The sequence below is a fragment of the Mauremys mutica genome, chromosome 3 (genome assembly GCF_020497125.1).
Source record: "Mauremys mutica isolate MM-2020 ecotype Southern chromosome 3, ASM2049712v1, whole genome shotgun sequence".
In the NCBI taxonomy this organism is placed as follows: Eukaryota; Metazoa; Chordata; order Testudines; family Geoemydidae; genus Mauremys; species Mauremys mutica.
Window position 1 is genome coordinate 186044793 of NC_059074.1, and position 26539 is coordinate 186071331.

The following is a 26539-nucleotide window of genomic DNA, read 5'->3' on the forward strand; positions in this document are numbered from 1 at the left end:
GGTGCCCCAGAGGGAGTGAACCTAACAGGCAATGATCAAGTGATCTCTCTCCTGCCATCCATCTCCATCCTCTGACAAACAGAGGCTAGGGACACCATTCCTTACCCATCCTAGCTAATAGCCATTTATGGACTTAACCACCATGAATCAATTCAGTTCTCTTTTAAACGCAGTTATAGTCCTAGCCTTCACAACCTCCTTTTATTTGTTTTAAACCTGCTGCCTATTAATTTCATTTGGTGACCCCTAGTTCTTATATTATGGGAATAAGTAAATAACTTTTCCTTATCCACTTTCTCCACCTCACTCATGATTTTGTATACCTCTATCATATCCCCCCTTAGTCTCCTCTTTTCCAAGCTGAAGAGTCCTAGCCTCTTTAATCTTTCCTCATATGGAACCCTCTCCAAACCCCTAATCATTTTAGATGCCCTTTTCTGAACCTTTTCGAGTGCCAGTATATCTTTTTGGAGATGAGGAGACTACATCTGTACACAGTATTCGAGATATGGGCGTACCATTGATTTATATAAGGGCAATAATATATTCTCAGTCTTATTCTCTATCCCCTTTTTAATGATTCCTAACATCCTGTTTGCTTTTTTGACCACCACTGCACACTGCGTGGACGTCTTCAGCAAACTATCCACGATGACTCCAAGATCTTTTTCCTGACTCGTTGTAGCTAAATTAGCCCCCATCATATTGTATGTATAGTTGGGGTTATTTTTTCCAATGTGCATTACTTTACATTTATCCACATTAAATTTCATTTGCCATCTTGTTGCCCAATAACTTAGTTTTGTGAGATCTTTTTGAAGTTCTTCACAGTCTGCTTTGGTCTTAACTATCTTGAGCAGTTTAGTATCATCTGCAAACTTTGCCACCTCACTGTTTACCCCTTTCTCCAGATCATTTATGAATAAGTTGAATAGGATTGGTCTGAGGACTGACCCTTGGGGAACACCACTAGTTACCCTCTCCATTCTGAGAATTTACCATTAATTCCTACCCTCTGTTCCCTGTCTTTTAACCAGTTCTCAATCCATGAAAGGACCTTCCCTTTTATCACATGACAACTTAATTTACATAAGAGCCTTTGGTGAGGGACCTTGTCAAAGGCTTTCTGGAAATCTAAGTACACTATGTCCACTGGATCCCTCTCGTCCACATGTTTGTTGACCCCTTCAAAGAACTCTAATAGATTAGTAAGACATGATTTCCCTTTACAGAAACCATGTTGACTATTGTTCAACAGTTTATGTTTTTCTATGTGTCTGACAATTTTATTCTTTACTATTGTTTTGACTAATTTGCCCGGTACCGACGTTAGACTCTGTAATTGCCGGTAATTTGGGGTTTGGATCCCATTGGGAGCTGAGTGTCTGGGTGCTGGAGACAGGTAACCTGCTGAGCTGTTTTTAGTTAAAGTCTGCAGCTTTGAGGGCATGGCCCAGACCCTGGGTCTGTGTTGCAGCAGGCTAGCATGTCTGGCTCAGCAAGGCAGGGTTCTGGAATCCCAAGCTGGCAGGGAAAACAGGCTCAGAGGTAATTTCAACACATCAAGTGACAGTCCAAAGGGGATCTCTGTGACCGAACCAGTCACAGTTGGAAATGGAAGTGAATACCTAATGGAGGGCTAGAATGAGTTGCCAACAGCTTTGTAGGTGATGTGAAAGAGTCAAAGAATACTTGAAACTTTTTAAACATATTTTCATTCTTTCCATCTGTCACTAAACATAGTTGTTGTTTGCATTAATAGTATATTGTATATGTTTTATGCATTCTATAGACACAAAGTGACTATGCTCTTTTAATCTTATTTCCTAAAAATGAAAAGTTAAGTTGCTGTTGTTTCCAGTTTTTTAATGGTGCAATATCTAGAACAGAATTCACATGAGCCTAGTATTAGAAATTTGGGCTCCAATCCTGCAAAACCTGAAGCAGGTGCTTATTTTTATGTATGTGAGTAGTCCCATTGAACTCAATGAGACTATTCATGTGTGCAAATGTTTTTAGAAATGTGGACTTTGAAGACACAATTTAGCCCCTCTTAAGGATTTCATAAGCCCACCCATAGCAGCTACAAACTGTGAGCAGGGAGAAACAACCGCATGACTTGGCTTCTTCTAAATGTACGGTAGTTCTTTTTTGAACACTGTTATGGTCTTGGCCTTCACAACATCTTCTGGCAAGGAGTTCCACACGTTGACTGCGCATTGTGTGAAGAAATGCTTCCTTTTATTTGTTTTAAACCTGCTGCCTATTAATTTCATTTAGTGACCCCTAGTTCTTGTGTTATGAGAAGTAATAAACAATACTTCCTTATCTACTTTCCCTACACTGGTCGTGATTTTATAGACCTCAACCATATCTCCCCTTAGTCATGTCTTTTCCAAGCTGAAAAGTCCCAGTCTTATTAATCTCTCCTCATATGAAGCTGTTCCATACCTCTAATCAGTTTTGTTGCCCTTTCCTGAACCTTTTCCAATTCCAATATATCTTTTTTGAGATGGGGCGACCACATCTGCATACAGTATTCAAGATGTGGGTGTACCATGGATTTATACAGACGCAACATGATATTTTCTGTCCTATTATCTATCCCTTTCTTAATTACTCCCAGCATTCTGTTCACTTTTTTGACTGCCACTGCGCATTGAGTGGATGTTTTCAGAGAACTATCCACAATGACTCCAAGATCTCTTTCTTGAGTAGTAACAGCTAATTTAGACCCCATCATTTTATATGTATAGTTGGGATTATGCTTTCCAATGTGCATTACTTTGCATTTATCAACATTAAATTTTACCTTCCATTTTGTTGCCCAGTCACCAAGTTCTGAGAGACCCTTTTGTAGCTTTGCAGTCTGCCTGGGTCTTACCTATCTTTAGTAATTTTGTATCATCTGCAAATGTTGCCACCTTACTGCTTACCCCTTTTTCCAGATCATTTATGAATATTTTGAGTAGGACTGGTCCCAGAACAGACCCCTGGAGGACTATTTACCTCTCTCCATTCTGAAAACTGACCATTTATACCTACCCTTTGTTTCCTATCTTTTAACCTGTTACCAATCCATGAGAGCACCTTCCCTCTTAACCTGTGGCACCTTACTTTGCATAAGAGCGTTTGGTGAGGGACCTTGCCAAAGGCTTTCTGAAGATCTAAGTACACTATATCCACTGGATTCCCTGGGTCCACATGCTTGTTGACCCCCTAAAAGAATTCTAGTCAATTGGTGAGGCATGATTTCTCTTTACAAAAACCATGTTGACTCTTCCTCAACAAATTATGTTCATCTATATGTCTGACAATATTGTTCTTTATTATAGTTTCAACCAGTTTGCCCGGTACTGAAGTCAGGCTTACAGGCCTGTAATTGCCAGGATCACCTCTGGCACACTTTTTAAAAATTGGCGTCACATTAGCTATCCTCCAATCATTTGGTACAGAAGCTGATTTTAATGATAAGTTACAGACTATAGTTAGTAGTTCTGCAATTTCACATTTGATTTCCTTCAGAACTCTTGGGTGAATACCATCTGGTCCTGGTGACTTATTGCTGTTTAATTTATCAATTTGTTCCAAAATCTCCTCTAATGACACCTCAATCTGGGATTGTTCCTCAGATCTGTCACCTAAAAAGAATGGCTCAGGTTTAGGAATCTCCCTCACATCCTCAGCTGTGAAGACTGATGCAAAGAATTCCTTTAGTTTCTCCGCAATGGCCTTATTGTCCTTGAGTGCTCCTTTAGTAACTCGATCGTCCAGTGGCCCCACTGATTGTTTAGCAGGCTTCCTGCTTCTGATGTAATTTTAAAAAATTTGCTATTACTTTTTGAGTCTTTGGCTAACTGTTCCTCAAGTTGTTTTTTGGCCTTCCTACTTGTATTTTTACACTTCATTTGCCAGTGTTTATGCTCCTTTCTATTTTCCTCACTAGGATTTAACTTCAACTTTTTAAAGGATGCCTTTTTGCTTCTCACTGCTTCTTTTAAAAACACCACAGCGTTTTTAGCCAGGGTGGCTCTTTTTTGGTTCTCTTACTATGTTTTTTAAGTTGAACCTCTATTATGGTGTCTTTAAAAAGTTTCCATGGAGCTTGCAGAGATTTCACTTTTGTCACTGTACCCTTTAATTTCTGTTTAACTAGCCTCCTCATTTTTGTGTAGTTCCCCTTTCTGAAATTAAATGCTACAGTGTTGGGCCGCTGTGGTATTTTTCCGGCCACAGGGATATTAAATTTAATTATATTATGGTCACTATTACCAAGTGGTCCAACTATATTCACCTCTTGGACCATATCCTGTTCTCCACTTAGTACTTAAATCAAGAATTGCCTCTCCTCTGGAGGGTTCCATGACCGGCAGTTCCAAGAAGCAATCATTTAAGGTGTCAAGAAATTTTATCTCTACATCCTGTCCTGAGGTGACATGTACCCAGTCAATATGGGGAAATCCCCCATTATTATTATTATTGAGTTTTTTATTTTAATGGCCTCTCTAATCTCCCTGAGCATTTCACAGTCACTATCACCATCCTGGTCAGGTGGTCGGTAATATATCACTACCACTATATTCTTATTATTAGAGCATGGAATTTCTATCCATAGAGTTTCTATGGTACAGTTTGATTCATTTATGATTTTTACTTCATTTGATTCTATGCTTTCTTTCACATATAATGCCACTCCCCCACCAGCATGACCTGTTCTGTCCTTCCTATATATTTTTTACTCTGATACTATTGTATCCCATTGATTATCCTCATTCCACCAAGTTTCTGTGATGTCTATTATATCAATATCCTCATATAATATAAGACACTCTAGTTCACCCATTTTATTATTTAGACTTCTAGCACTGGTATATAAGCACTTTAATAACTTGTCTCCTTTTAGCTGTCTGCCATTACACGATGTAATTGAATGGGACTCTTTTTTATTTGACTGTTTCTGATCAGACCCTGCCTGTATTTTATCGTTTTCCATCTCCTCCTCCTTACTATGACATAGAAAATCTCCATTAATAAATTTTTCCCTAAGGGAAGTCTCTGTTCAAGCCACATGCTCTTCCGTACCTGTCAGCTTTCCCTCAGCCCTTTGTTTAAAAACTGCTCTATGACCTTTTTAATGTTAAGTGCCAGCAGTTTGGTTCCATTTTGGTTTAGGTGGAGCCCATCCTTCCTGTATAGGCTCCCGCTTTCCCAAAAGTTACCCTAGTTCCTAATAAATCTAAATCCCTCCTCCCTACACCATTGTCTCATCCGTGCATTGAGACTCTGCAGTTCTGCCTGTGTAGCTGGCCCTGCATGCGGAACTGGGAGTATCTCAGAGAATGCTACCATAGAGATCCTGGACTTCAATCTCCTATCTAGCAGCCTAAATTTGTCCTTCAGGACTTCTTTCCTATCCTTCCCTATGTCATTGGTACCTACATGTACCACAACCACTGGCTCCTCCCCAGCACTACACATAAGTCTATCTAGATGTCTCGAGAGATCCGCAACCTTCGCGCCAGGCAGGCAAGTCACCATGCGGTTCTCCTGGTCATCGCAAACTCAGCTATCTATGTTTCTAATGATCGAATCATCCATTGCTAATACCTGTCTCTTTCTAATAGCTGGAGTTCCCTCCACCTGAGAGGTATCCTCAGTGCGAGAGGATACCACAACATCGCCTGGAAGGAGGGTCCCAACTATGGGATTGTTTCCCTCTGCTCCAGTAAGATGCTCTCCTTCCCTGGGACTTTCATCCTCCTCAACAGCACAGAGTCTGTCAGACCAGGGGTGGGACCATTCTACTGTGTCCTGGAAAGTCTCATCTGTGTACCTCTCTGTCTCCCTCAGCTCCTCCAGTTCAGCCACTCTGGTCTCCAAAGTCCATACACAATCTCTGAGGGCCAGGAACTCCTTGCATCAAATGCACACATAAGCCAACTGCCCATAGGGTAGATAGATGATAATTATGGTTATATATATGCATCATCTTTGTATTGTGAATTATTAATATGTACAGTATATTTATATTTCAAACTTGTGCTGTGTTTCTGGATGACACTCCTGGGGGAATTCTGCACCACTGCACTTGCGCAGAATTCATGTCTCCTGTAGATTTCTTTTCTTCCCCGCAGAAAAATGACTTTTTGACAGGGAAGCAAAGGGAAGTTGCATGAGCAGTCATGTACATCTCCCTAGCAGCGCAGGTACATTGTTTCAGGCACCTGGAGCAGCCGGCGGAGAGATAAATCACCATGGGGCTAGGGATACCGAAGCCAGTGGCTACTACCCTGAGCTGGGATTAGCTGCTAGTCCCATCTGGGCTGGAGGCAGGAGAGGATGGGACTTCCTCTTCCCTGCAAGGAGAGGCTGGTGCTGTGTCAGACCCACCCTCAGAAACCTCCCCCAGCTTCAGGAAGCTCAGCATCCTCCCCTACTTCCTACCCCATCGCTCCTCAGCTGTGGGGAAGGGGTCACTGTATGGGGATCTGCTTTCTCATCCACCCAACCCCCGTGCATCCGGAACTCCCATACTTAGATACCCCTGCCAAGCCTCACCCGGTACATCCAGAACTCCCTAGGCCTCCACACCCGAACCCCACCTCTGCATCAGGAGCCTTCCTGCCTCTGGAGCCCCCCTGAACCCAGCCCCGCTGCCTCTGGACCCCCACCCTTTCACCCAGACCACCCCCCTGAGCTCCCTTCACTCAAACCCCCACCCTGATGCCCCACCCTCTGCACCACCCTGAGCCCCCACATCCAGACCCCCACACCACTGACCCCGAACTAGCTTCACCCAAACCCCCATTCCACCAACCCAATCCCCCAGCACCCAGACTCCCTCGCTGAGACCCCCACAACCAGACCCCTCAGCTGATCTCCAACCACCTTCTCCCAGAAGCCCCTGCAGAGGCCCATTGCCCCTGAACAAGCCTCTATGCATCCAGATCCCCCTACACCTAGACCCCCCTCACTGAGCTGCCTGCACACAGATTGTCCCACACAGAATCCTCTCACCCAACACCTGGATCCCCTCACACTGAGCTCCTCCAAATTTGGATCCTGCCTTCCCCACACCGGGTGCACTTGGTGCAGAGGGGCAGGGCCCCAGGTGTTTCTGGGGCAGGCCAAGGCCTTGTGCTGTGTCAGGGATAGGTGCAGCCCCACCACTGAGTCCATGTCCTGGGGTGGGAGGGCTGCATGGTGATCTCCCACCTTCGTGCAGCCAGTGGCCTGTGCTCCCCACTGCCATGCTGGAGCCTCTACATTTATTTATTGACAAATGAAACTTGCAGAATTTTGCAGAATTTTAAAATATTGTGTGCAGAATTTTTAATTTTTTGGCACAGAATTTTTAGGTTTTTGGTGCAGAATGCCCTCAGGAGTAAGATTGGCATCAGCACTATCCAGCCTTCTTGATGGCCTATCAAAGGCAATCAGCTATACAATTAACTCATGGAGAGGAGGCACTGAACAAAGGACTGAATGACCCATCCAAGCTTTGGATGTGTTCCAGAGGGACTCTACAAGCCAGCAAACTCACTAATACACCTCTACTCTGCTATAACGTGACCCGATATAACACGGGTTCGCATATAGTGTGATAGCAGCAGGGCTCCGGAGGCGGTTTAAAGGGTCTAGGGCTCCGGCTGCTGCGGGGAGCCCAGGGCCCTTTAAATCACCACTGAAGCCCTGCTGCTGCTACCCCAGGGCTGCAGCAGCGGGGCTCGGGCAGCACTTTAAAGGGCCTGGGGCTTCCCGCGGCTGGAGCCCTGGGCTCTTTAAATCACTGCTGCAGCCCTGCCACCGCTACTTCAATATAACAGCGTTTCACCTATAATGCCTTAGGGATTTTTGGCTCCCCACGACCGTGTTATATCAGGGTAGAGGTGTACTACTAAGTACCTGATATATGGACTTTGAAATCTTATGTATGTATCTGATTGTTTTGACCATTTAACAACTTTCTTCTTGTTATTTTCTTTCATAATAAAATATTTCCTTTTAGATACTAAAGGATTGGCAGGCAGTGTGGCTTTTTGGGTAAGATCCAAACTAATATTGACCTGGTAATGTGGCTGACCCTTTGTGGATCTGAAGAAGATTTTGTATAGTCAGCCACCTTACTGGACCTATGTGCTGATTGGGAGCCAGAGAACTAGAATGCAATAAAGGGGGCTGTGTGATTTATTTTTTCAACTTCTTGATAACCAGTGTGGGTGATCAGCAGCACAGTTTGTGACTGGTTGGTAAGTCTAACTTCACTGTTAACCACCAGTGTTGGGGGAATCTGCTCTCCTTTTTGCGAGCCTACCCTAACCTTAACATTTTCAGTGAGGGCTACCCTAGACACCCATGGGTCACACAGCATTTGTGATGGTCACAGTCTTCATTTGGAACGTTATTCTGTGTTAATATTGCTAAGGTCACAAGTAGTAGAGGCTCATGCTTTCAGCCTGGGTAACACACACTCTCTGGCTGGGCAAATTCAGCCTGAGCATTAGAGGCCCACAGCAGTTTAATTCCCCATATGCATCTGTGGGGACTGAACCTGGGACCTTTGGATCCAATAGCATGAGCATTTACTGGTTGGTGGTGGTGGTTATTATTTAAAAATAATTATTCATTTGTGGTAGAACCTATAACATGTTATTGACTTTCCAAACACTCAAGGATGATGCTGGCTCTAAGGTGCACACATTCTAAAAATAATGTCAACAAATGACTTAATTAAACTGTCACCTCAGGATACAGTTCTTTACAGACTATATCCAACTAATATCCTCCTCCCAGTAAAATACCAAGTATGGCAAATAAATGGGCCATACACAGGCCCTGAATGCATTTTCACTCTATTTTATCAACAGAAACAATATGTTCCAAAGCCAAGGACCCTCTACTGTGAATGCCTTATGCACAGATGTTCACATACAGTAACCGTAAATAAGAGCTACTCTCAGCTGTGGTGACAAGCACATAGGGAGACAGATTTCTCTTGTTTTATTATTTAAAATATGTCCACCTGAAATTCTGGAGGCATGTGCTATCTTCTGTGAGGGGCATAGGTTCAAGTAATAAGTTGCAGGCCATGGCTTACCCAGCACATACAGAAATGTATACTTCATAGCATATAACTGATATGCTCTGCTGCACTCTGGGGAAAGGAGACAAGATTTCCATCTAACTACAGTGCACTTCCTAAAATTCATTTTGGCAGGAGACATATTGTAGTAAGGATGGTGCTGCAAATTATGACAGTATATTAGTAATGACTATTCTTTACCATGTATGCTTATGCTGTATATGCATACTTGTACATTGTTCTTCCCAAATCCTTAATTTTATGATCAATCTGGATTCCCTCCCTCAAAAGCCTCTCAAAATGAGTGTGTAGGTGTTGTACCACAAATAATAGTTAGGGGATGATGAGTAACAAAAACTTTAGATCAGAGGGGTGGTCGTGTTAGTCTGCATCCACAAAAACAATGAGGAGTCCGGTGGCACCTTAAAGACTAACAGATTTATTTGGGCACAAGCTTTCATGGTAAAAAACTCACTTGTGGGAGATGGGTGTGTGTGTGTGAGAGGGGGAGCAATGACCCCTGTCACTTAATCTGGGCACCATCTACCACTGGCAATGAATCATTTTGGGTAAAACTTTCACAAAGTGCTGAAGTGATTTAGGAGTCAATGTCCTATTTTCAGAAAAAACTTAAGCATTGTCTACACCAGGGGCCCGGGGCCACCGGGAGGGTGGTGGGGGGTGGTGGTGCAAGCAGGGCTGGTGCAAGGATATTTTGTGCCCTAGACGAAACTTCCACCTTGTGCCCCCCTGCACACATTGGTTCATTGAGGGGCAAATCCCAACGAGCCTTTATAGACCCCAGGGGACAGCCATGCCCAGGGGCTGCTCCCCAGACCAGGTTCCCTCCTCCCCGCCCCCTGAACTCGCCTGGAGGGTGCACAGCCCCCCTGCGAGCCCTCCCCACCCCACCCCACCCTGGCGGCCCCTGCCATTAGTCCACTCACTGGCTTTGCCGGGCTTGGGCTGCTGCAGCAGCTTGGCAGGGAGGAGCCACCTTCTGGAGGCACCGAAGAGCCAGAGTGACCCACTTGCGGGACTGGCAAGCCCCAGCCATGGAAGAGCTGGCGCGGCTCAGGGGGGCAGCAGCCCTGCAAAGGCAGCGGCGCTGCTAGCGGGGAGCAGCCATGCCCTCCACCCGTCCTGTCCATGCTGAGGCCCGGCACCCCCCCCTCCTGGGGGCTCCTGCAGCAGCTGCATGTGGGCAGAGGCCCCCATGTGCCGCCTGGCACCCCGTCACCACACTCAGGCTCTGCAGCTCCCGGGAGTGTGAGCCACCGCCACCGCTGTCTCTCCCGGAGCAGGCTCAGGGCCCTGCGCCCTGGCGGCAGCTCACATGCCCGGGAGCCGCAGAGCCCAAGCGCGGTGAGTGGGGAGCTGGGGGGCGCATGGGGGCTGGTGCCTGCATGCAGCTACTGCAGCCTGCAGGAGTCCCTAGGGGGGTGGGAGGGGGCGCTAGGTCGCAGCCTGGGCAGGAGGGGCGGGGGGGCACAGCTGCTGTCCACTAGCAGCACTGCTGCCTTTGCAGGGCTGCTGCCCCCCTGCGCCGCGCCGGCTCCTCCATGGCTGGGGGCTCACCGCCCCACAAGCCGACGCTCTGGCTCTCCGGTGCCTCTGGAAGGTGGCTGCTCCTTGCCGAGCCAGGGCACTGCTTTTTGGCAGCCCCAGGGCCGTCCTTAGGATTTATGGGGCCCTATGCAGTAGTATTAAACTGGTGCCCCTGTGCCCCATGGAAGCCTAAGCTTGCAGCCTGGCGGGGGGATGGTGGGTGGAGGGACAAGGCAGAAAGAATAACAAGACGCCCGGCCCACCTCACGGTGGCAGAGAGTCACAGTTCCCCGCAGAGACCCCTGTACCCTCTCTCTCACGCAGAATGGACGTGCAGAAGGTACCTAATTAAAAGCACTAAACTTGAGAATAAAAAATGTCAGTCACGGGTTTTTTGATATGCCCTGAAGTTTGTCAGATAGTTATTTGCGAAAACTTTGTATTAAGGGTGAGTACGCTATCTTGCTGAATACAACATTAAATATTATGGAATACATGATGCAGCTCTTCTGTTTTACATTTTCTTAATCAGTATTTCTAAGCTGATTTTATATTTTAAATGTACTCTTAAACCTTCATTAAGTAATCATTCCAGATTACTACATATTTAACTCACTGAAACAGACATTATTTTAAATTAATCAGTCACAGTGGTTTAGTGTGTTTATAACAATGTTCATTGCTTTTAGAAAAAGGGAACACTAATTTACTGTGTGTGATCTCCATAACAATACACATGTTTATGAAATTCCACCAACTTTAAAAAATATGTTTCCAAAGATTTTAGGCATGACAAATGATTTTATATCTTACTAAGGTACTCATTTTGCTGGAGGGTTCTCTTAAAACTAGTTCATCAGATAATCAGAAGTAAAGAAAGGGAAACTCTTTGTCCAGCTACCTGGAAGCAAAGGGCTTTTGTCCCTTTAAGGGCTCTTTTAAATTTTTGGCCTGTATAACTGCATCTAAAATAGGACTTTTTGCCAGCATAGCTATGTTGGTTAATGGCATGATTTTTTTCACACTCCAAACCAACATGGCTACACTGGAAAAACTTGTAAGTGTAGACCAGGCCTCATCCATTTAGACTCCTAAGTCGCATTGAACATTAATAGGATGTAGGCTCCTAAGGGCCAAATTGTCAGAAGTATTTAGGTGCCTCAGGAGGCAAATAGATGGTTAGTGGGATTTTCAAAAATATCTAAGTAGGTTAAGTGCTCCTAAAATTCACACTAGGTGTCTCACTGCAACTTTAGGTGTCCAAATAACTTTAAAAATGTGGCCCTAAGTGCCTACATCACTTTTGAAAATAGGATTTGGGAGCTTAAATCACTTTGTCACTTTTGAAAGTGTTACCCTCATCTATTGTTACCCCAAAATTTTAGATGCCAATGAAATTAGCCTACAATAGTGTTTCTAATTTAACAAAAAGGGTAACAAGCTTGTGGCCTGCCCTAAAGGAATTTCCAGGGGGCTAGTCTACTACTTGCAGAGGGATCCCCAGAGTAAGCTAATCTTGATAACTCCTGAAAGGAAATGGATACAGCCTTCCGTTCAAGGACTCACACACACACACACAAGAAGAAATTATTTGAAAATAAATATTTTTTAAAAGAAATAAATAGTTACAATGTATCTAACAATGCAAGAAAGAATACATAAGGCATAGTAAAACACAATAGAATTAAAATTAAAATAATAAAGTGGCACAAAAAAAAAAAAGAATATACAGACCACATAGGCATACAATGTAATAGGCATATAGAGATCCTGCATACACAAAGGCCTTAATTTTAACGTCACAATACTTAATTCAATGTAATATGCATGATCTTTACGCGCACATACAAGAGACTATTACAATGTTACAGATTTAATGAAAATACCTGCTTAACACTAACCTTAACCTATTAACATTTAACATTTAAAATCTAGCATTTAATATCTAACATCCTGTGAGTAGTGAGCGGTTGGTTGCAGGATGGGTGGGGTAGATCTCACTCAAGATACAGGCACCCAACTTTATTGACAGACACATCCAGGCACTCTTTAACAAAAGGTAGAAAAATCAGACTTACTTCTATTCTTCTTTGAGCTTTCTGAATCATCTCAAAAGGAAAGGTCCTTCGGCTTTGTCAGGGTGGTATTAACGTTGGAGATGATTGTTGTTATTGTTGCCTGTGCAGGTCACAGGGAGTACCCATTCAGGTGCTGCAGGGCTGCTCTGGTAGTGGTGGTTAGCTGCTTCACAAGCTGCTGCCTTCCCGAATCTTCCCGATACGGAGGCGTGCATGATCTTGTCCTTTCCCTTCTTCTCAGTTCATACTCACAAAAACCCCACAAATAAGCCTGCTGGCTGTCAGCCTTATATAATGGTCGCTCTCTCAAGGTTTGCTCATTAACATAATTTATTAGCCAGACTCAGCCAATCAGCTTCCAGATATTAGCATAACTCCTCTTCCCATTTAGATCCTACCCTTTTTATTAGTGTATTTGTACTTCCTGTCTAGCTGCTCATCTCTTATGGCATCCTATTTTTAGATAGCTAAGCTCCTCCTGATGAGTTGCTGGAACTTTCCATACCCTAACCCTGTGTCTTTCATAGAGGATTATTGCATTTGCCATTTTGGATTTCTAATTTTAAACTATTGTCAATTACTATTTATTTAAAGCCTTAGTCTTAGAACTAATTATTATTTTATGCAAATCAAAGTGTCCTGATACTGTCACCACCTTAAATAGATCAATGGGGAGAAGTGAAATTTTTATGATATTTAAACCCCTTTTTTCAGGGTTTCTCTTCAAGGTATTGCAAGATTTTTCAAAACAGCTAAAAGCAAAATCTCTCGTTACACTATTGATTATATTCCATATTCATCTGGAAATCAAATATCTAAAATAATCCACTACTGATTAATTTCTTTCCTAGCTAAGATATTACAATATTTGAACTGCAGTAGATAATAATGATATATTGATGTTAAACAAAGCTTGGATTTGGTGCTTTTTCAAATCCTGACTGACATACAGCCAAGAAAACTGATGGCATCTTTGTTAGTAAATGCAGCAATTAACTAAATTCTTTTTCAGTTTTTACAGAGATTCAAAGCTTTATAAAACAATTGCAAACCATGACAGACTTGGAGTTTAGAAAGAGATGTGATACTATCCATGTTCAGAAATAAAAGCAAAACAGAAAGAACTCTTCCCACAATTGTTTCAGCAGAGGGACTTCGAATCCGCTCTGTCCGTAACTTGCTTATATTGGCACACACTCTGGTACTTTTTCTTTCTCCTCCTGTTACGTTGAAGTTTATTGTATGTAAAAATGGCAGAATTGTAGATATTGCCAGGAAACAGGATTCTGGGCAGGTGATGGGCTCTGCTTACTAGCAACAAGAGCCAGTAGAGCATAGCCAACAGCTACATTCAGGATGTCAGGGTGACAGTCTTTTACACTCTATGGGGAAAAAAAGCCGAGAGAGAGACCTGTGAGCTTCCAGGTCTGAGATATGAAAGTTGAAGGGCAATCATACCTCACATTTATACAGTGCTTTATATGTTCAAAGCACTATATAGACCAGGGGTAGGCAACCTATGGCATGGGTGCTGAAGGCGGCACACGAGCTGATTTTCAGTGGCACTCACAGTGCCTGGGTCCTGGCCACTGGTTCAGGGGGCTCTGCATTTTAAACGAAGCTTCTTAAACATTTTAAAAACCTTATTTACTTTACATACAACAGTAGTTTAGTTATATATTATAGACTTGTAGAAAGAGACCTTCTAAGAACATTAAAATGTATTACTGCACGCAAAACCTTAAATCAGAGTGAATGAATGAAGACTCGGCACACCACTTCTGAAAGGTTGCTGACCCCTGCACTAGAGAAACAGATCTCTGAAATCTAACCCATCCACCATAAGCTGCAGAAGAACAATTTATTTCAAATATCATCTGAAGCAGTTAAGCAATATGTATTCCAGTATCCATTGGAAAAGCACTACAATGCATGAAGGTAAATACAAGACAGGGAAGGCACACACCATATATCTATTATCACTGATAAATAAGCATGCTGCAAGACACAGATAAAGGCTTATGTTTTAGCCAGGTTCTACAAGCAGTCAGGTTGTTTTGACAAATGCTTCTTAGCACAAAAATCAAAAGAAATCCAGATCAAATTTCATTAGGGTTTGTTTTTTGGTTTGGGGTTTTGGGTTTTTTTTTTTTTTTTTTTAAAGGGAGGAATTGGGGGGAGGAAGGATTACTTTTTATTTCCATTTATACAAAAGAAGTCATGTCTTTCAAATATATTTAAAACAAGTTCTGAGGAAATGAAATCCATTTTAAAAAAACAAATCCTATGTCATTTACTTGTCTATAAACTCTCCTACTTTGACAAAAATGCATAGTTTGCCTGTATGGCCTAGGAGCACTTGGCACAAGTCCTGAGATGGCCTTAAGCCCCCTCTGAAAGAGTATGAAAATGAAGATGTATTTCCAAATGAAATTCACTTCATACACTTCTAAAGGGAATATCAGTATTTGCCCTGTTCTCAGGGCCGGTGTAACCATTAGGCAAACTAGGCGGCCGCTGAGGGCGCCGAGATTTGGGGGCGCCAAAAAGCGGCACCAACTCCGGCAGCTCCCCGACCTACCCTGCCCCAGAGCACCTCCACCTCCTCCCTTGAGCGCGCCACCGCCTCCTGCTTCTCCCCCTTCCCTTCCAGTGCTTGCACCACAAAACAGCTGATTCGCGTGGCAAGCCTGGGAGGGAGTGGGGAGGAGGAGGAAAGCACCCGCTGGGGGAAGAGGCAAGGCCAGGGCAGGGATTTGGGGAGGGATCCAATGGGGCAGGGAGAGGGAGGTGTCAGGGCAGGGCCAGGGCGGCTCGAGGGGCTGGGGGGAGAGGGGTGCCAGGTGGAAGTTGCGCCTAGGGCACAAAATATCCTTGCACCGGCCCTGCCTGTTCTTGTTCATAGGTAATTTTTGTTTTACAGTTTTGCAAATGATCGACAAGCTTGTTTATGAGTAAAGACTGCAAGATTTTGAACAGTCTATAATGGGCCAAATGCGGTTTGACCAGGCATCTCAGTGGGACTATTTGCAAAGCAGGATTTAAAATGTCAGTTGAGTAACAAATTTGCTGTAATAAATAGACGCTCAGAAGAACATCAATTTTTATTTATTTATTTTTTTTTGCATTCCTATAGCTTAATGGTAACCAAAAGAAGAAAAGGGACTTATTGGCTTCATATGCCAAGTAATGTACCCCTGGAAAAGATTTATAATTAAGAACAGACAGAGAAATATTTAGCAGCCAAAATAGGGTTTTGGCCTATTAATGTGTTTGCATAAGGACAGTTTGATAAATATTTTCAACTAGACTTTAAGGTACAGTTATATGTACTAAAAATATTACATTGAAAAATGTACGTATTGACCTGTTTCTACTCCCACCGAAATCCTGTGTAGAGCAGGAGGCACAATAAGGGTCTGATCCAAGACCTATTGAACTCAATGAAAAGACTCCCTTTGACTTCCAAGATGCCCTTTGGATCAGGCCGTAACTGATTGAGGGTTAGATACTCTTTATACAAAACATGAGCAGGGAGTCTGATTTTAACAGCTTATTACTTATTTTAGAGGGCTCAACAAAATCTGAAATACCAAGATCCTACTGGGCAACTTTAAAACATTGTCATTCTCCTTTTGGAACTTTCTGACAATGTCTTTTTAACATGGGCTGTGTCATAGGTTTCTCCCCCACTTGGAGCTTTTGGGTTCACAAGATGGGGACCTGCATGGACTCCCCTAAACTAAAATCCTAGTTTAGATCTGGTTCTTGCTGCCACCAGTCAGTTTTCTTAGTGTCTGACACACTGCCTGTTCCCCCAAAAACTTCCCCTGGGAACACAGATTCAATCTCCCTGAATCTCTACACAAAGGGAAGCAGCCCACTTCCCCCCTCCCTCTCTCCTAGCCACTCTGGAGAGATACACACCGATTCAACTCTGTGAATCAACCTCAGGAGGAACTCACTCTTCCCCCTCCCCTTCCCTTGAATCTCCACAAGAGAAGGAATTAACCAAGTCCAAAGAAAAGAAAATAATTTATTAAAAGAACAAAAAAAGAAAGTACACTATCTCTGTCATACCAGGATGCAAAAATACAGGGTCTAACTTATAAAAACTGGAGAGACTTCCCCTCCCTCCTCCTCAGCATAATCAAAGTAACAGCAAACAGGAATAAAGAATTTTCTCCAGCAAACACACAATTGCAAATATAGAAAGCAACTCAAAAGACTAATCCGCCTTTCTAATTAATACTCACTATTGGATAGTAGGAAATACTCCAGGAGAACTTGGAGACATGTCTGGCCTCTCTTAGATCCAAAGAGAGCACACAGAGCAAACAAGGAACACAGACAAAGGCTTCCTTCCACAGAGATTTGAAATTATCCTGTCCCTTGATTGGACCTCTGGTCAGGTGTTTCTCAGGTTACGGAGCTTGTTAACCCTTTCCAGGTAAAAGAGACCTTAACCCTGATCTGTTTATTTATGACAGGCTGCTTGCCATCGTGATCTAGATGAATGAATACAGGTTTGGGAATCAGGAGATCGTGGATTCTAATCCTGGCTCTGTGGTTGACTCACTATGTGGCCACTTTTCTGCCTTAGTTTTCCATCTGTAATATGAGAATAATATTTACTCTAGGATGTTCTGAGAATAAATTGATTAGTGTCTATATCAGGGGTCGGCAACCTTTCAGAAATGGGGTGCCAAATCTTCATTTATTCACTCTAATTTAAGGTTTCACATGCCAGTAATACATTTTAACGTTTTTAGAAGGTCTCTTTCTATAAGTCTATAATATAAAACTAAACTATTATTGTATGTAAAGTAAATAAGGCTTTTAAAATGTTTAAGAAGCTTCATTCAAAATTAAATTAAAATGCAGAGCCCCCTGGACTGGTGGCTGTCCCTGCCAGCAGGTATATGGGATCTTGGGGAGCAATTACCACACGGGTGGGGTGCAAAATAAACTTTATTAAGAAAATACAAAAACAGGGAAAATTCAATAGTGAGGGGTATGGGGTTGTTAAGGTAGACAATTGGGGAGGGGTTTCTTTTTGGTAAACAGTAAGGGGGTTTCAATAGTGGGGTACAACACAGTAGGATACAATACAGTGGGTAATCAGTTAACACTGAGGTATAAATGTAATAGGTAGCTAGCGATTTCTATGTAAAAAGGTGTGTCACAGCAGCATATAACCAACTAACAGTTATGGATAAAATGTGTTAAATAACAAACAATTTCAGGTAAAAATGTGTCACAGTGGTGTAAATGTAGAATGTGAGGGGTATCAGAAAGGAAGAAAGTAACCAATGGGGTTTTATGCTAGAGATTTAAACTTGGTGAGACAGAGCAAACAGGCTGCAAGCTTAAGCAGCAGAGAGAGTGTAACAAGGTAGAAAGACACAGAGAAGCTGGGGGGGGGGGTGTTTGCAGTGGGAAGACAGACAATTACAATTATACAGAACACAGCAAAATCTTATCTATGAGCTAACTTAACCAAGACTACACAAATTAAAACACAATGCAACAATTCTCTAAGCCTAACTTACAAAGTATAATGCTAAACTTAACTTAATGGGTGCACCTTATGCTAAGGATAGTTCCAGAGGGCTGAGTGGTGTGTGTCCAGGACACAGCTCCAAAGAGGGGGGGGGGGTGACTGCAGCAGTGGATACAGCTGAAAACAGTCCAAGGCAAAGCCCACAGGAGCAGAACTTAGCAGCAGCACAAACTTATTTTCAGTGCCAGAGTGCCACGGGGTTTGAGAGAGAGGTTTTAAAACACAGACCAAGGTTTAGCTTGAGTCTGTGTGCTGGGGAGACAGAGCCAGCAGCCAGGATTGGGGGGGGGGGGTTTGTAAGAGAGGTTTTAGGACACAGACCAAGGTTTAGCTTGAGTCTGTGTGCTGGGGAGACAGAGCCAGCAGCTAAAATAATAAAATAAAAGTATAGAAAGTTTAACAGAGGGATTCTTACCATCCCCCAAGGCAGCAGCAGAGGCAGAAACAGCAAGCACATCAGAAGGCTCGGTACAGTCTTGATAATCAGGAGATCTCTCAGGCAGCAATTCGTTCTTCGGGGGGGGTTCAAAAACAGGGGTACGCTCAAAAATAAAACGAGAGCGGAGAAAGGACCCCCAGAACCCCTGGTTGATCAGACCAGGCAGCAATGCAAGAACCTTTCTGAAGTCTGTTCAAAAAATGTCTGTTTATAAAGGCAAACCCTGGCAGCTTCCCGCCAGTAACTCTGATTGGCTCCCCCTCTTACAGGTAGGAGAGAAGGCAGAGAAAAAAAAAACTGCAGGCAGCCACCAAGACATGTTTGGACTAGTCCTGAGCCCAGAGGTATGACTCATGGCCAGGATCTTAAAAACACAATAGGTCTTGCAGCTCTGGACATTGCCTACCCTACACCAAGCCCAGGTTTTAACAAGGTGATAACAGGACTAACCCTTTGAACAGGGCAGTGGTCCCACTTAGCACAAGTGGCCATCCCTTTGAGAAGGGCAATGGCTTTTGTTAAACAACTTAAGGGGCCCTCCCTTTGAGAAGGGCAGAGGCCCTGGTAAACAACTTAACAGCCAGGGAGGGGCGGCCACAGAAGAGAACAAGAACAAAATGGAGTAAGGGGACAGCTTTAAGAAACAAAATGGAGCTGTAACAGACATGCCCACCTGGTCGACCTGAACGGGCTGTGAGGGGGATATCCCATGCAAAGACCAGAAAAAAAAAAGAAAAGAAGAAAAAAAAGGGGTGTTTTAGAAGCCGTCGTCTTCGTAGTATGGAGGTGGTGGTTTGCTGCTGTCCAAGGGGATGGAGGAATACCTCACCTGCAAAGGCAGGGCTGACACAACCTTACGAATTAGCTGCTTGACCACTGCCATCCCCAACAAAAAGGCTACAAGAATAAAAGCAACAGTAATAAGCCACTGCTCAATGGACTGGGCCCAGGATCCCACTGCTTACGCTCCTTACGAATCTGCATGGCGAAGGAGGACAGTTGGTCAGCCACGGCTGAGATGTTGTTCCACCCAGGCTGAAGGTGCAGGCAACATTGTCCCTTAAAGCAAGGATCAGGGTCCTCTAAGGCAACACAAAAGTCCTTCTGTAGGTTGATCTGGATCAGAAGACGGTTCTGCCCGGCTAGGATAGTGAGGGCGTCACTGGTGGTGTGGCACGTGAACAGAGGCCGATGAACCCAGTCTGTGTCATTGCAGGCTGAAGCTGGATGCTGTGGAGTCAGGTTCGTGAGGGGGAGGAACTCCCAGAGGAAGGGGGACCCTCCCTCTGAGGCCTCTGGTCTTGTACAGGCAACGCAATCGTGTGATGGGGGGACATCTGACAGGTTCCCGATGAGAACCTCCTGTAGGGTGTAGGCTCTCAACCAGGCAACCAGGGGGTTTTCTCGAGGCGGGGCGGCAATCATGGCGACTGATTCCCCCCCTGGGACACCGTCTGGTCTATAGCTCTACTGGTGAACGGTGGCCCTCCATTGGTCTGGATCTCTTCGGGTGCCTCCCAGGCAGCAATTACCTGGAGAAGGGCTACAGAAACAGCTGGTGCAGTAGATCGCCTGAGGGGAGAACACATTAGATACTGTTTTGCCCCCGGGAGGGGGCCAATGAGGTCCATCTGCCAGGTTTTACCTGGGCTAAAGTGCTCAGGGCTATAAGCACCATGAGCATAGACAGGCTTGTTAGTGACTCGTGCCTGTTGGCAGCTCAGACACCCTTGGACAGCTTGGGTGCACCGCTGCCTAGACACACTCGATGTTCGTCTCCCTCGGTCAGTCAACAGCTGATGTAGGGCACGGGCAGGCAGGTGCCCCCACTCTTTATGGAGCCAGGTGATGAAGGGATCGCTGCAAGAGATAATGTTAACCTGGGATGTGTTACATTTATATTCTTGGAGTTGTGGATCCAGGCTGGAATGAAGAGGGTTACTGTCAGACCTGTGTGAAGGACAATGGGTAACAAACCATGGCATCTTGGACTGTGCTGCCAGTTGAGTAACCTGTGCCCATATTTCTTCATGAGCGGTGGGCCGTCCTTCTCCCACCAGGATGGACACGCAGTAGCTTGAGTCCACTCCCAGGACCACACGTGTTTTCGGGCAGGCTGCCACAATGTGAGAGGCTGCCAACAGGACGCCTTCTGCTTCGGTCTTCTGAGCTGAGCTGGAAAAATCTAAGGGTTTAACTTTGAGGGTGTTACAGGTAGCACATAGCATTCCTGCTCGGGGAGAAGGCGATGTGCCCCCATCAGATACAATCCAAGGGGCATAGGCACTTAGTTGGCCAATAGCCCCCGGCTCAGTGGGAGCTGTGGTGGAGGAGGACTTGAGGGCCCAATGTCCAAATACCTCTTGGGCCTGGTAAACAAGTCGCTCCCAAGTAGCAGGGGCTCCCTGGAACTGGGGGCCCGGGGTGAAGGTGAGGTATGGGAGAAGCTCCACATGAGGCCCCTTTAGGGTGCCTGTGGCAGATTTACCCCATGGGAGAGCACACTGGACAGCAAGCATGGCCCACAGGCCCATCTATGGGTATGGGTCTGTATTTCCAGGGTGTGGGGTTGAGCAGTTTAGGCTCGTGGGGGGCACTGGCACCCGATAGGGTGACTGGTAGTGCATCGAGCACGGCTTTGGCCAGTTTAAAACGCCGTAGTTCCTGAACCCCAAGGAGGGGCGTGGGTCCCACTAGGGCCCGAAATGTTATTGGTGTGTGGTTTATGTGTGCATGTACCTTTACATCTGAGCGGGGCTCTGTGCTATTGAGGCCTTGCACATAAATGGTGTGTCCTGTGGGAGTGTGAGGGACGTGAGGGGGTACAATGGACACCTGTGCCCCCGTGTCCAGCAAAAAGGGGATGACAAGACCCTTGTCAAAAACTAGCGGATAATAGGGACGGGGGTCCCCTGGCCGGGTGCTATCCGTTTTTTGGCTGGGAAGGTTCTGGGCGCTCCTCCCATCCCAGAGCTATGGCCAAGGCTCTTTGCTGCTCACTATTGAGCTTACGTACAACCTCCTTAGTGAGGCCCTTGTACAATAAGAACCCAAAGATTTTGCGTTCTGTAAATGAATGCTGTGAGTACTGGGACTTGGGTTGTGAACTGGTATGTGGTGGGGGTGGACTGGCGTGTGGTGGGGGTGGACTGATGGGTAGAGCTTGGGCTGAGGGCCATCTTATTTTCTCGAGGGCTTCATAGAGTCACCCAATGGGGCGCCTAGCATACCCCCTTAGCCACAGAACTGCCCCGGTGTCAGGGGTGGTACTGCTATCCATGGCTAAGTCAATGGCAGCTTCGTCTATGGGTATCTCGGTGGGGTCAATAACATGCCTGAAGGCATTGACCTGGTTAATCTGGGCCTGAGTAAGTCCGAGAGAGTGCAGGGTAGGGGACCACAGCATGATGGACCCCCCTGCAATGGCACATCTCAGGGAAGGGATGTCCTTGACGCTTCCTCTGGGGACTTGGATCCCTTGCAGGGAGTGCTGTAAATGGAGGAAGGCCAGGGCTGGGGCAGTCAGGGGCCATGCAGTGTTAGATATCACCAGGCTCCCTGAGAGACCCCTGGACCAGCTACTGATCCTGGCTAATACTATGCCCTCTTCCCTATCCACTAACTCCTGTCCATTTTCCAGAGCCAGGCGGCCTAGCCACAGTAGTGGCGGCTCATTGGCCCCCCCCAGCGGTGTCTGAGATGAACTCCTTCATCTCTGCTTTGGAGCGGGGCCGGAGTTCTGTCACCTGTGTGGTGTTGCCCTGGTCATCAATCTTTATACGACTGATTGATACCGGCAGGACTTCACCAGAGGTGACAGTGGGTGCAGGTTCATGGGCTTGGGCCTCTAGAGGGGCTGAAGGTAGGGCTGGGTATAGTGGGGTTTTCTTGAGGGGAGATGAGGCCTCTGGGTGGGTATATGGGGGTGGTTTTTCAGGGGATTTACTAGGACTGGGCAGGCTAGGGGTCAGTGGTGGTCCCTCCTGGCGAAGCTGGCTAGTGGCCTCCTTGGCCGAGGTCATTAGGGCCCCATGGAAAACAGTTAGTTTATCAAGGGCCTGAGCCAGGATCTCATAGGTAACTGTGGCTACCTTTTGGGGCTTATATATGTCATGCCACAGTTTCTTGGGCTTTCGAATTTCATCCAGCTTCTGCATCAGTTCTGTTAATATCTGGTGGGTGGGGGACCCCTGCAAAATTCGAGGTTCAGGGGTGAGCTTAGATGGGGCCCCCCCGCAGGCTTTCATGACCCTTCCCACCTCTCTCCAGAGGCGGGTGGGATCTGAATCTGCGGCTGGCTCTCCTGCCTTAGTGCAGACTGGCCGGAGGCTGGAATCAGCAGGGCTGGCCTTGAATGTGGGGTGGCAAGTTAAGAGGCACCCCATATCAGTGAGCCCAGGTGGGTGGTATACACCCTGGAGCTCTGGCCAATGCCAATAGTACAGACCCATTCTAGGGCCTCAGGCTGCTGTTTGCTTTGCAGCAAGTGGTATTGTAGATGGTTGGTCTGATCTTCCTCTGTCCCAGAGGTCTTGGCCTCTTTCCAGGGACAGGGAGGGCAGTAGTTGTTACCCCAAGATCCTGTTCGTGACGCCATGTCCCTGCCAGCAGGTATATGGGATCTTGGGGAGCAATTACCTCACGGGTGGGGTGCAAAATAAACTTTATTAAGAAAATACAAAAACAGGGAAAATTCAATAGTGAGGGGTATGGGGTTGTTAAGGTAGACAATTGGGGAGGGGTTTCTTTTTGGTAAACAGTAAGGGGGTTTCAATAGTGGGGTACAACACAGTAGGATACAATACAGTGGGTAATCAGTTAACACTGAGGTATAAATGTAATAGGTAGCTAGCGATTTCTATGTAAAAAGGTGTGTCACAGCAGCATATAACCAACTAACAGTTATGGATAAAATGTGTTAAATAACAAACAATTTCAGGTAAAAATGTGTCACAGTGGTGTAAATGTAGAATGTGAGGGGTATCAGAAAGGAAGAAAGTAACCAATGGGGTTTTATGCTAGAGATTTAAACTTGGTGAGACAGAGCAAACAGGCTGCAAGCTTAAGCAGCAGAGAGAGTGTAACAAGGTAGAAAGACACAGAGAAGCTGGGGGGAGTGGTGTTTGCAGTGGGAAGACAGACAATTACCATTATACAGAACACAGCAAAATCTTATCTATGAGCTAACTTAACCAAGACTACAGAAAATAAAACACAATGCAACAATTCTCTAAGCCTAACTTACAAAGTATAATGCTAAACTTAACTTAATGGGTGCACCTTATGCTAAGGATAGTTCCAGAGGGCTGAGTGGTGTGTGTCCAGGACACAGCTCCAAAGAGGGAGGGGGGGGGGTGACTGCAGCAGTGGATACAGCTGAACACAGTCCAAGGCAAAGCCCACAGGAGCAGAACTTAGCAGCAGCACAAACTTATTTTCAGTGGCAGAGTGCCACAGGGTTTAAGAGAGAGGTTTTAAAACACAGACCAAGGTTTAGCTTAAGTCTGTGTGCTGGGGAGACAGAGCCAGCAGCCAGGATAGGGGGGAGGGTTTGTAAGAGAGGTTTTAGGACACAGACCAAGGTTTAGCTTGAGTCTGTGTGCTGGGGAGACAGAGCCAGCAGCTAAAATAATAAAATAAAAGTATAGAAAGTTTCATAGAGGGATTCTTACCATCCCCCAAGGTAGCAGCAGAGGCAGAAACAGCAAGCACATCAGAAGGCTTGGTACAGTCTTGATAATCAGGAGATCTCTCAGGCAGCAATTCGTTCTTCAGGGTGGTGTGTCAAAAACGGGGGTATGCTCAAAAATAAAACGAGAGCGGAGAAAGGACCCCCAGAACCCCTGGTTGATCAGACCAGGCAGCAATGCAAGAACCTTTCTGAAGTCTGTTCAAAAAATGTCTGTTTATAAAGGCAAACCCTGGCAGCTTCCCGCCAGTAACTCTGATTGGCTCCCCCTCTTACAGGTAGGAGAGAAGGCAGAGAAAAAAAACTGCAGGCAGCCACCAAGACATGTTTGGACTAGTCCTGAGCCCAGAGGTATGACTCATGCCCAGGATCTTAAAAACACAATAGGTCTTGCAGCTCTGGACAGAGCCTACCCTACACCAAGCCCAGGTTTTAACAAGGTGATAACAGGACTAACCCTTTGAACAGGGCAGTGGTCCCACTTAGCACAAGTGGCCATCCCTTTGAGAAGGACAATGGCTTTTGTTAAACAACTTAAGGGGCCCTCCCTTTGAGAAGGGCAGAGGCCCTGGTAAACAACTTAACAGCCAGGGAGGGGCGGCCACAGAGGAGAACAAGGACAAAATGAAGTAAGGGGACAGCTTTAAGAAACAAAATGGAGCTGTAACAGACAGTGGCCAGGACCCGGGCAGTGTGAGTGCCACTGAAAATCAGCTCGCATGCCGCCTTCGGCACCCGTGCCATAGGTTGCCTACCTCTGATGTAGTTTGAAAGCAAGGGTACTTAGAGCAGTGTAGTATAATAGACAGAGCACTAGAATAAGAGCTAGGAGAGTTAGGTTCTAGTAATGACTCAGCTTCTGCCCTACTGGGTGTCCTGAGGCAAGTCACTTCATACATCAGTTTCCACATCTGTAAAATGGGAATAATGATACTGACCTCATTTGTAAAGCACTTTGAGATCTACAGATGAAAGGTGCTTTATAAAAGCTATATATAATTATTAAGAACAGCCATTCAGGCTCAGACCAATGGTTCATCTAGCCCAGAATCCTATCTTCTGACAGTGGCCAGTCCCAGATGCTTCAGAGGGAATGAACAGAATAGGGCAATTTCAAATGATCCCTGTTGTCCAGTCCCAGCTTCTAGCAGTTGGAGGTTTAGGGACTCCTGGCCATCTTGGCTAATAGCCACTGATGGACCTTTTCTCCATCAACTTATCTAATTCTTTTTTGAACCCAGTTATATTTTTGCTCTTCACAACATCCCATGGCAATGAGTTGATTGTGCATTGTTTGAAGTATGTCCTTTTGTTTGTTTTACACCTGCTGCTTATTAATTTAATCAGGTGATGCCTAGTTCTTGTGTTATGTGAAGAGCTAAATAACACTTCCCTATTCACTTGATCCATACCATTAATGATTTTATAGACCCCTATCATATCCCCCCTTAGTTGTCTCTTTTCTAAACTGAACAGCCCCAGTCTTTTTATCTTTCCTTGTCCATAAGCCTAATCATTTTTTGTTGTGCTTCTCTGCACCTTTTCCAATTCTAATATATTTTTTGAGATGGCGTGACCAGAAGTGCACACAGTATTCAAAGTGTGGGTGTATCATGGATTTATATAGTGTGATTATGATATTTTCTGTTTTCATTATCTATTTCTTTCCTATGGTTCCTAACATTATGTTAGCTTTTTTGACTGCACTGCCACTATACATTGAGCAGATATTTTCAGAGAACTATCCAAATGACTCCAAAATCTCTTTCTTGAGTGGTAACAGCTAATTTAGACCCCATCATTTTGTATGCATAATATGGAAAAATAATCCCATGTGCATTATCATAGAATCATAGAATCTCAGGGTTGGAAGGGACCTCAGGAGGTCATCTAGTCCAACCCCCTGCTCAAAGCAGGACCAAACCCAACTAAATCATCCCAGCCAGGGCTTTGTCAAGCCTGACCTTAAAAACCTCTAAGGAAGAAGATTCCACTACCTCCCTAGGTAACCCATTCCAGTTCTTCACCACCCTACTAGTGAAAAAGTTTTTCCTAATATCCAACCTAAACCTCCCCCTCTGCAACTTGAGACCATTACTCCTTGTTCTGTCATCTTCTACCACTGAGAACAGTCTAGATC